The following is a 12933-nucleotide window of genomic DNA, read 5'->3' as shown; positions in this document are numbered from 1 at the left end:
AAGGAACCCACAAGTGAGCAACTACTCTGCACACCAACTGACGTATTACAGATTATTACAAATTGTGATGTCAGTGACCCAGACACTAATCCGTCACACATTGCTTCACCTTTAGTTTCACTAAGATCAAGCTTTGTAACAGTTTTTAACAATGATAGTAAGTATATTAAGTTCATTCTGTATAAAAACTGGCAATTGCTTGGTAGGGATAGTTCTCTTTTAGAACGATTAGGTCACTCTTTTACTATTATTTATAGGAAGGGTGCCAATTTAAAAAACCTTTTAGAAACTAAGAGGACAACACTAAAACATAGGACTTTGGGATGTTTTCAATGTGGGACATGTAACCAATGTTACAGTGTCAAACCAACTAATTCAACTAATTCGTTTGTGGTCAACGGTAAAAAATATTCTATTTACCATAGACTTGACTGCAACTCTAGAAGCATAGTCTATTTGGCACAGTGTAAGATGTGTCCAGTATTCTATGTCGGAAAAAACGACCGAAAGTTTAGAAATAGAATACACGAACACACTTAGGTTCATAGATAGGTTCATAGACAAGTACTAGGCTAATTGCCCTTGCGAGCCATTTTAAGCCTAGCCAATTATCCCTTGTGAGACTTGAACCTTGAACTTTGTGTTTGTAAGACAAACACCTTAACCATTAGGCCACCCTCCCAACTGATGCTATTAGGAAAAGAAAAGTTGACAATGCATTAGCTAAACATGTAGAAATTAACAAAGATCATTCTTTTTCTTTTACAGCAATAGACCAGATTCCACCTGACTTTAGAGGTGGTCCTACATCCTTGTTTCTTGAATGTTGCAAATTGGAGTGGCAACTATTTTTGAATGCGTTCTGTTCCCCTGGCCTTAATGAAAATTGCAATATTTCTTGTTTTTTCAAATGGAAGCAGTTTTTCAAATACTGAGGCTAGTTTAGCAGTTTTTAACTGTCAAATTAAGTGGTTTATAAACATAAACACACACATATATATTTATATAGTTTTGGTTTTATTTTATATTCTTTTACGCTACTCAGACTACTTAGAATACATTTAAAATAACTTATTACAATATAAGAGTAGTTACTTGTAGCGAACTAAGGCTATACTGGTTTCCATAGTAATTGATTCATTTTACATGAGAACTTCACTTTGATAGGTTGAGTTTTTTTGCTCCTCCTTAGCGGAATTTTTAAAAGGCTGAACTCTTGTAGTTTTTAACTTTTCTGAAGAAGTTGCTATTGTATGGTGACGAAAACGTTGTTTGTTTTATTAAACTTACTGAACATTAATTAAACTGTTTTACACTAAACCTTGGTGTGACTACGAGTGCTGTGGACGTGGCTTTGCACTTCTGTTCCTCTTTTTTGTTTAATACCTTACTCACCCTTTTCCACTTGAACATGTAGTTGTTTCCCAATTCATTACAAATCATTCCTTGTTACTAATCTGGTTATGAAAAAACACAAGCACCATAAGGTCTCATTCTTATTTTATTTGTTGACCAAGCCATGTGTAATTCATGACACTCTTTGAATATATCTTATTAAAAGGAGCTATTGTTAAATAATTCTGATTTGCCCTCTATGTCCATATGGCTTCAGATGTATACACTTTGTTCATTTTAGGTTTATTATCTGGATTCCCTGGCTGATTTATTTATGTGTAATATCCAGGAAATATATGTGTTGACAGATAATTTTATTCCAAATACATTCATGTTTCTTAGAATTTCCTAACTTCATAACTTTTAAAAATTTTATGTTCAATGAAGTTAAACCGTTTAAGAGATCTACTGTCTCTTTATGGCAATGAGGACATGTATAGGGACATGTACAGTAACGTTGCTAACATGTTTTCCTTCAGACTCGTATAGGGCGTTATGTAGAACAGGACGAGATTCCCTCAGTATTTTGGATTAATATTCACTGAGTTAACAGGAAGAGAGTGTGGAGTACCCAACAAGTTATTCAGAAGGAGGTTTCCTATGCTATAAGAACAGATAAAAGTAAGCAAATAGATTTAACCATTAGGCATCATCGTAGCCTTCTTAATACCCTTCAAATTTTTATTACTCCTTCTAGTGACATAATATATCTTAAACGAGATACTGTTAAAAATGAAAGGGGTGTATCTTGTATGCGAGTGAAAGAAATGAACATTCTGTGTACAAATTAATGTGATAAGCGCATTTGCATGCTCGTGAGTTGTACAGGAATGATTGCTAACAAGTCTCGAATTTTGAGAAAGTCATTTTTTAAAAAAAGGTAGTTTAACTGAAAAATCAAAACTGTGCTTGATATAATGATTCCACAAATGCTATATACAATAAAATGTAATCAAAAGGCTTGTTTCATTACGGAAATAAAATAAATATATGCTTAAAACTCAGATGCCATTTAGCAATAAAATACTAATGAAATCAAAACCATCCTATGTAGATTCACTGTTACATTTCAATGTTCAAGATGTATCAGGCATCTTTCCCAAACATCACTTTTCTATACTTTCCCATCCCAAATTAGTGTGGAAATAGCAATGTCAGTTAGACTGTTGTTATCAGTCTATTGTATTTAAGTTAACAAGTAAACCTAAATTGTATATATGAAATGAATGACAATAATGAAAGGAAATTAGTAAAATACTTGAGAAAATAGACTATACATACTTTTTTACCTTTAGCTAGGATTTTTAGTTTTAGTTGATTCTTTGTGAGAAGCAGAAGTAATACTTTTTGCATCTGTTCTTTGCTTTTTTTTCTTCACATCAATCCAAGTATTTTTCTCAGGGGATCTTTTCAGTGAAATAGTTGAAGACCAATAACATATATATATATTAAGTAGTTGAAGATCAATAACATATATATTATTTCCCTTATCTAAGACTTGCTCATACCTTCTAGTGTGATTTGTAGAATTGTTTAGTTTAATTTTTGTAGAATTGTTTAGTTTAATTTTTACTAAAATTATTTAATATACAAATTTATTATTACAACTGTTCACTAGACCAATACTACCTCTGTATTGTGATTCTTACTGGTTCTATACATTGTTAACTTTGTCATTATTCATGATTGGAGCTTTTCTCCCCGGGCCTCTACTGAAAATGGACATATATCCAGCTAGACTAGCCCGATCAACAAATGTAAAATAAATAAATAAATAAGACCAATCCATCTCCTCAGGAACTGTCATCATGTTATTGTTTTTGATGAAAGTAATTGCTTCCTCAATGTCATTAAATGTCCTTATTTCATTTTAAAAGAAAATCCTTATTTTTGCAGGATGTGCAAGTTGGGCTTTTATTTTGTTTTGCTTCAGTAAGTTCACACATGGCCAAGCTTTCTTCTCATTTCTAGGACTCTGGAGGAATAGTCATTATCAAATTTGATTAGATTCTGCTTATACTTCAGTGGGATTTTCCTCCAAGAACATTTAAGAACTCGTTCTTTGTTAAGATAAGAAAGAAATTTTACTACAATAGATCTGGGTGTGGATGTAGATGATGAAGGAATAGGTTTCCCAATAGCTCTATGAGCTCTTTCTATACCATATGAGAATCCTTCTTTTATGTCTAGGAGGTCAGGTAACCAGGAATTAAGAAATGAAATAATATCATCACCTTCAGTCTTCTCAGGTAACCCATAGATTCTTACATTAGATCTCCTTTCTCTGTTTTCCAAATCATCCATCTTGTTGGTAAGCCACTTATTCTGTTGCTGAAGAAATTCACCCTGGATTTCCTCTTCTCTAAGCCTTCCATTTATATCAGACAATGACTCTTCAATGTTTAATATTTTGGTTTGATGTTGCTGAAGTAGTTCTTTAAAGGTTTCAGTTTGTTTATGACAACATTCCCTTAAATTTTCTAAGTTGCCCTTCAAACTGTCCATTTTCAAAGATAACTCTTGTAAAGTAGAGGACATCAACTGGATGTCTTTCCTCAGAGTAGTTTCTGCATGAGAATTTTTTGAACCACTCATTTTCCCAGAGCAGTTTTAAACTCCAGCTATTTCTGACAGGAAATTTTTGGTGAATATTTTCCAAAGTTAGTATATTGGTAGTAAAGATGTTAAAAAATGTTATTTGACAGGTTTTCTAAAAAATAATTATTTTCCTGTTATTTAAAGTAGTTTATGGAGCTCCAAAAAAGTGCTGCTTTCATTCTGCTATCTAGGTGCTGCCTCCCAGCTACAGCCTCTTCTAATGGTAGATATTATAGCAATAACCCACGCCTGGGTGTGGGTAATGCTGGATTTACCCACGGTTGGCGTGGTTTGGTCCCGAGGGCGAAGCCCGAGGGACCAAACAAAGACAACCATGGGTAAATCCAGCATTACCCACACCCAGAAGTGGTTATTATATTAATGCCATTATTTAAGAAAAGAAATAATTACTTTTCTTAAATAATGGCATTGTATAATGCCTCTTTGCTGCCCTTCCGCACCTGTCTGGTGTTCCAGTTCTGATGTATCGCATGCTCACGCAGTACATCAGAGCTTTGGCAAAAGCAACGGAGAACGCAAGTTCTCCGTTGCTTTATCTCGCTATGTTAAATGGGTTTAACATAGCGAGACAGCTTTAAAATAAGCAACAGTGATCTCCGCTGCTTATTTTAGCTGTCTCGCCATGTTAAACTCATTTAACATAGCGAGACAAGTTTAAAGCAACGGAGATCGCAAGATCTCCGCAGCTTTTATTGTCGCTATGTTAAAGGAGTTTAACATAGCGAGACAGCTTTAAAAAAAGCAACGGAGATCTCCTTTGCTTTTTTTAAATCTGTGTCGCTATGTTAAACTCTTTTAACATAGCGAGACAGTGTTTTATACTAACGGAAAAAGTCCGGGCGACCGGACCTTTTTCTGTTAGTATATTGAGGGATTTACCACGGGCACGCTGGTTGGGCTGGCCAATCAGCGTGCACGTTTTTAGGGTAGGCATTGTATAATTTAGTTTTGACCAGTCAACTGTTTGTAGTTCATTTAGGAATATTCCAGTGTCAGTTTTTTTCTGTTTCTCACTATTTTATATTTGGTCTGGAGAGGGTTTCCTACCTTATGTTTTATGATATAGGTTAGAAAATGGTCACTAAGGTCATCTGGAAGAGTGCCAGCAGTATACAGTTGCAGTTGGTTGTTAACTAGGATCCAGTCCAGGATACGTTCCCTGTTGGTCGGTTTGTTTATCTTAGAGGGAGAGGTTATGGCCTGTTTAAACCCAGATAGGATTATAGGAGTGAGGGGGGTTCAGAGGAGCAGGGGTGCCAGTCGGTGTTAAAATCACCAAGAACTATGGTTTCTTGGGGATAAATAGTGGATAACCAGTACAGGATATCCTCTAGGGTATTTAAGTTGCTACCTGGTGGAATGTATCCACAGATGATGTTTAAACATTTGTACTGGTTAATCTGTAATTTGGTTATGAGGAGTTCAACATTGTTGAATTGGGGTGGTTGAATGTTGTCTCTAATAACAGTGAGAATGTTTTTGTAAAGGACTGCTATGCCACCTCCTTTCTTAGTAGCATGGTCTAACTGGTGTATATTATATCCTGGGGGAAGTATCTCATGGTCGGTAGTACTAGGTTTTAGCCAGGTTTCCGTAAGACACATAATGTCTGGGGAGTGGGTTGCTAGGAGGGTATGTAGGTTGGAAATCTTTTTGTTAATACTTCTAATATTTAGGTGAAATGCTAGGAGGGAACTAGTGGGAGTAAAAAGGGGTAGCTTTACTGTGGGGGTTGTGGTAGGGGAGTGGAGGTTATACGGTGTGGGTGGGCGAAGGTTGGGATGAATATACCCGTATGTTATAAGGTTATAATGACAGGATATTCTAAGCTTTAGGAGTTTGTTTATTAGTTTTATATAGTCTTTGTCTTTAGGATTGTATTTTGTGGTTTTACAGGGGTGATATATTATTGAGGGTCGTATATTCGGTTTGGTGGGGATGGCACAGTTTTTGGTGTGGATGGCACAGTGTTTGGTGTTATGTGTGCTGTCATGGGTGTCTGTTTGACCTTATGGGTAGTGTATACCATGGTTAAGTATTTGTTCGCAGGTAGTTGTTGTTGTTGTGTCTTTCGGCTTTTCCCAGTTAGGGGTCACCACAGTGGAAATCCGGTCCGCTAATGATTGGCAGTAGATTTTTACATGCCGAGTTGCCGGCCCTGATGCACAACCTTCAACGAAGGTACGCCCATTCACGCATGTCTCCACACAGAAGATGCTCTAGTTGAGAATCGAACAGGACAACGTCTTACTGTGAGGTGACAAAGCTACCGCAGCACCGTCACCGCAGTATTTTGTTTCCAGGTAGTAAGATGGTAAAATAGAAACAGTATATGCATTAGGGTAATTAATATTTTTTTACTTGTTTGCATTTTATTAACAGGAGTGGGCCAAATTTGATGGTTGATTGTGATAACAGGGGGGTGGAAGAATGGATGAGAAGAAAAATGTGTGTGTGTGGAGAGCTGCTCAATGATTGGATCTTAGTATGAGAGGAGTGGCTGAGCGTAATTTAAATGTAGGAGTAGTGGGGGCGGGTGGAAATTGGGGGGAGGAAGGGGAGCAGAGTGAGCCCGAGCACAGCGGGGCTAACACTGACTCCAAGTATTTCCCAGGGCTTATTGTATGTTAAGGTAAGGTTTTGGCTGTTTTTAGATTTGTTTCTTTTTACACCAAATGTTTAGGCTATTTTTAATTTGTAGGTTATACACTTGCAGGATAAGTTAATAGCTGCAGGGTATAATTTTCTGGGCTATGTGAGGGAGTGCAGGGTGAAACTACTGTTGTAGCAGTTTAACCTGCTTGAGGAAAAATGGGCCTGGGGAAGAGTAAAGGCAATAGGAGTGGTTAGGGGGCTAACACTGACTCCAGGTATTTCCCTGGGCTTATGGTATGTTAAGGTAAAAAGCACAGAACCACAAATTCATGTTCCCGCTACCCCATATATCCCATCTCATTCTCCCAACTCACTCTATATAGCTCACCTCAATATTTGCAGCATAAACAATACAATTGCTCACCTCCATTCTCTCCTGGATGTTCATTCCTTTGATATACTTTAACAGAAACATGGCTAAAACCCACTAAACAGGATGTTGAAATTATTCCATCTAGGTACAACATCTTGAGACAAGACCGCAAAGTAAAAAAAGGAGGGGGTGTTGTTATCTTCTATAAAGAAGGGCTACAAATATCTATAATAGATCTTGGTTCCTCTTCTGAAAACAATGCAGAAATCTTTAGCACCAAACTTCAACTTAATCCCAGCAAATCCCTAAATATGATATGTATCTACTTGCCCCCTGGTAACAACATCACCACTCTGGAAGGTATCCTTGCTGAACTCTCCACAAAAATTCCCCAAGAGAGAATAATTCTTGGAGACTTTAGTATTGACTGGAAGGACTGCTCTACTGAATCACCAACCTCCCATATTAACCTTATTGGCTTCTCACAAACAATTAACTCCCCAACCAGAATTAATAAAACCAATAACAAAGAATCCATCCTAGACTTGGATTCTAATAAATAATCACCAACAACTCTATAATGTAGGAACCCTCCTTGATGATGTAAGTGACCATTCTTTCACTTACATAATCAGGCAAAGGTCGAGCTCACACAACCCATTCATATATAAAACAATAAGAAGCAACAGAAACTTTAACCCCAATAACTTCCTAGCTGAAATAAAAGAATGTGATTGGTCACCTATAAAATACTCCCAATTGACGAAGCAACAAACTACTTTAACTCAAAATTCTTAACAATCCTTAACCACCATGCACCAAAGCATTCCATCAAAATTAAATCTAAACCCACCCCATGGCTTACAAAGAAAACCAGACAGAAAATTCAACAGAGAAATAAAGTTTGGGCACTGTGGAGAACAACTAAAAACCCCAAAGACCAACAACAGTTCAGGCAAAAAAGAAATGAGACTAAGAAAGCTATACTCAAAGATAAAATAAACTTTTACTTCCACCTCCAACAGACCAACCAAAATAATCCTCAAACGTTCTGGGCTAGCATAAACAGACTACTTCAACCAGGCGAATCTGCAACACCACCCCCTATAGGATCAAAATCCGACAATCCAAAGCAAACTGCTAATGTTTTTAATACCTTCTTCACTGAGACCATCCAAACACTTGCTAATCAACTAACAGTTGATAGCCCTGCCCTTCCAAGCAATACTACTAACTTTCTCCCAACTCTAAACCTGCAACCTGTCCCAACTTCCCTCATCTGCAACCTCTTAAGTAAACTAAAACCTACTACCCCCTCAGCTGACCAGCTACCTGCTGAATGCTTGCAAAGGGCAGCCAAAGTCATAGCTTAGCCTGTATCATTGCTGATAAATAGAACCATACAAGAAAGCACTATTCCAACCATCTGGAAAATCTCCTACATTATCCCCCTACATAAGGGTGGAAACTCCAGAGAATATTCTAACTATTGTCCCATAGCTCTACTTTCCCCATTAGCTAAAATAATGGAAAAGTGCATCCACAGACAGTTACTAGACCACCTACTCCAGAACAATTTACTGGCCAAATCTCAACATGGCTTCAGGCCTTTCCACAATACAACAACTGCACTCCTATCCTTCACTGACATAATCAATAAAAATCGTAATAACAATCTTCTCTTTTCAGCACTTTTCATTGACTTTTCAAAAGCATTCAACATGGTCAACCACTACTTACTTCTCAATATTCTAAAATCCTTCTCTCTGGACACAAAGACTATAAAATGGTTCCAGTTTTACCTTGATAATAGACAGCAGGCAGTGATATGGGACAACAACCTCTCATCCCATCTACCAGTTACCCTAGGTGTTCCTCAGGGCTCTATATTGGGCCCTCTCCTTGTCTCAATATTTATCAATGACCTCAACCTAGCTATTCCTTTAACTGTGTACAATACGCAGATGATTTGACAATAATCTGCTCAGCTAAATCTCAATCCCAACTACAGACTCTAACTCAGACAATGTTCAATAAAACAGAAAATTGGTTTCTACAACGCTGCCTCCTCTTGAACCCCAAAAGAACTAAACTCCTCCTTTTCACTCCTACCCATAAATCACTCCCAATGAACTTTTCAGTCTTATCCATTAATGGTACACTCATATCTCCTGCTCCAACAACTAAACTTCTAGGGGTAACCATTGATAACAACCTGAACTTTGAAACTCATATCAACAATACCATAAAAACTGTCAACAGGAAACTAGGCTCCCAATATAGGATAAAACCCTTTCTCTCCCCACTAGCCAGAACCACTATTGCCTATTCCCACCTTATCTCCACACTTCTGTATGCTTCTTCCATATATACTAACTTGTCAAAAAATAACCTTAACAAGTTAGCCAACGCTTACAATAGCATTGCCAGATTTGCTACTGCTTCCTTCTTTAGGACCCATCACTGCCATAATCTGAAAAAATTAGGCTGGTTAGAGCTTCTGAATCAGATTCACTTTAAACAACTCACCATTGTGCACAAAACCCTTTTCCAACCTACCAATACCCCAATACTTGCTAGTCTCATTACCCAATATAAGAACCTTTCAACTTTACGCTCATCTAATAAACTACTTGTATCAACATGTTAATCTAATAACATGGCAGGAGATGCTCTGTTCTCAAATGCAGTTGGAAAGTATTGGAACCAACTCCCCCATGAACTTATATCACTGTCTTCATTTACACTTTTTAAACACAATCTGAAACTCTGTCTTAAAACCCATTGGTTATGTCCCTGTACAAATCCAGACTAATCTCATACTATATCCCAAATACCCTCTCTTAAGACCTAATTCCTGCTCTATCTGTGTCTTTTTAGATCAAGGCCTATCCTTGGCAAAAACATATCTTATCCTAATAAAGATAATTTAAATACCTAGTTAAATTCTTCTGCATATAATTCTAAAGCATCCTACCTAAGGCAGGTAACAAGTATTGTTTAAACTGTGAGCATTGCTGAACTGTTGAAACTTAAAGTATGCATTTGTTTAACAATTACTTTCTAGTTACTAATGAAGTCTTGTACATAAAGTCTAAAATATCTAATGCTTGTAGCATGTTTTTTTGTATAAACTGTGAAGATTCCTGAACTGTTTAAAATTTGTAGTATATAACTGTATAACAACTAGTACCTGTATGTTAGTAGTCTAGTAATCCCTTGGAGTTTATCTCCCCAGGACTTTATTGAAAATGGACCTAAATCCAGTTAGACTATCCCGGTCAACAAATGTAAAATAAAAAATAAATAAATAAAAATAAATAAATATTGTATTGTGTTTACACAGAGCTTTTCTCCTCGGGTCTCCACAGAAAATGGGCTACAAGCCCAGCTGGACTAACCCGGTTAACAAAAGTCAATAAATAAATAATAAATAAGTCTATGTGAGGCAGTGCAGGGTGAAATTACTGTTGTAGCAGTTTAACCTGTTTGAGGAAAAATGGGGGTGGTGGAAGAGGGAAGGCAGTAGGAGTGGTTAGGGGCTAACACTGACTCCAAGTATTTCCCTGGGCTTATGGTATGTTAAGGTAATGTTTTGGCTGTATTTAGATTTGTTTCTTTTTACACCAAATTTTAAGGATATTTTTAATCTTTAGGTTATAAACTTGCAGGATAAATTAATAGCCGCAGGGTATAATTTTCTGAGCTATTTGAGGGAGGGCAGGATGAAATTACTGCTGTAACAGTTTAACCTGTTTGAGGAAAAATGGGGGTGGTGAAAGAGGGAAGGCAGTTAAGCGTGGTTAGGGGCTAACACTGACTCCAATTATTTCCATGGCTTATGGTATGTTAAGGTAACGTTTTGGCTATATTTAGATTTGTTTCTTTTTACACTAAATTTTATGCTATTTTTTAATCTAGAGGTTATACACTTGCAGGATAAATTAATAGCTGCAGGGTATAATTTTCTGGGCTATGTGAGGGAGTGCATTGTGAAATTACTGTTGTAGCAGTTTAACCTGTTGGAGGAAAACTGGTGATGAAAGAATGAAGGCAGTAGGAGTGGTTAGGTGCTAACACTGACTCCAAGTATTCCGCTGGGCATATGGTACGTTAAGGTAATGTTTTGGCTGTATAGTATGTTAAGGTAAGGTTTTAGCTGTATTTAGACTTGTTTCTTTTTATGCCAAATTTTTAGGCTATTTGTAATCTATAGGTTATACACTTGTACGATAAATTAATAGCGGCAGGGTATACTTTTCTGAGCTATGTGAGGCAGTGCAGGGTGAAATTACTGTTCTAGCAGTTTAACCCGTTTGAGGAAAAATAGGGGTGGGGAAGAGTGAAGGCAGTAGGAGTGGTTAGGGGCTAACACTGACTCCAGGTATTTCCATGGGCTTATGGTATGTTAAGATCACATTTTGGCTGTATTTAGATTTGTTTCTTTTTACAACAATTTTTTAGGCTATTTTATACACTTGTAGGATAAATTAATAGCTTCACGGCATAATTTTCTGGGCTATGTGAGGGAGTGCAGAGTGAAATTACTGTTGTTAGAGTTTAACCTGTTTGAGGAAACATGCTGGTGGGGGAAGAGTGAAGGCAGAAGGAGTGGGTAGAGGGGTACCTTAATTTCCTCAAGACACCACACCAGAGGTATGTTTAATGTAAGGGCCTAAAACCTGCACTCAGCACTTAATGTTATTTATGTTTAACAGGAAAGACAGACCAACAGTATACACTTTTGAGTATTTTTACAAAGGTTACTTGTTCAATGTCAGACAAGTAAAACTTTGATACAAGAAATCTATGTTTGTGTAGAAAGCCAGAAAGTTACAAGGTACACCTGTAAAAATTAAGGTCAGAGACACTAATATAAGAGTCAGTTTACTTTAATTACAGGGGAAGGTGGTAAACACTCAAGTAGAAAAGAGCCCTATGGCTGACCAAAATAGTGACTCGCTTAGTTACACAGCACTGTAAGAGTAAGCTTAACAAATGTTTTCATATGTGTAACCTACTCTGTTTAATTGCTTGGAGAAAAACAGTTTTTGTTGAGATGTTGAGAGAGTGGTAGCAAAATTGTAATCCTGTAGACACTGTTATGTAGCAGCTGTAGTATGCTAGTGGAAGTAAATTATGAGTCACATCAGGTCAGCCAAAGGGGAAGAGAAAGGGAAATCCCAAAATTGGGGACAGTTGAGAGGTTTGGATATGCCTAATTCTATAAAGCAATTTATTTGCACATACCTCTCAACCTGTTAACGCAGGAAATATGGACAGGGCCAAATATATTGGGGGAATATTTAAACAGTATTAAAAATTGCTCTTGTATAAACTGAGACAGTTGATAGAATAACGGGTATTGCTTTAGCATGCATTTTACTGAAGGTTATGAAGTCTGAAATTCAGTGTCTGTCATTTACTGACTTAATTCCTAAATGATTTGCCAGAAAACCACACATTTTATGTGGAACAAATCAAAAATAAGAAGCAAAAATCTATTCATTCTGTGAAAATCTGGACAGTTGAGAAGTATAGTTCAATCAGGGCTGTCTGAGTTTACCACCCTTCCCCCTCACAAAATTATGGTTGAATGGAGCCTCCCCCCTGCAGCCATTCCAATGAACCATCAGTTGGCTATTTCACCCCATTTACCATAACACTAATGTGCATACTGCTTTACTTCTACGATGATTTGGACTTCATTTTAAAGTTTTATTTTGCATTTTACAACACAAACACTAAGACATCTGCTAAACAAAGCAATGCAGTCTCACAATGACAACAGACTTAGCATTAAAACTTCTCTGCCATTAAAACTCACATTGATAGAAACAGCATTGAAACCCACATGCAAAGAAAATACATTTGGCTAGTAACAGATAAAAGATTAACTTTGGGCTATTTTCAAATGATAGGCCCCTTGCACACAAAACATGCATTTGTTC

Source organism: Protopterus annectens, chromosome 8.part0, assembly GCF_019279795.1.
Source record: "Protopterus annectens isolate FY-2018-M chromosome 8.part0, PAN1.0, whole genome shotgun sequence".
Lineage (NCBI taxonomy): Eukaryota > Metazoa > Chordata > Ceratodontiformes > Protopteridae > Protopterus > Protopterus annectens.
This window is presented reverse-complemented; position numbering follows the sequence as displayed.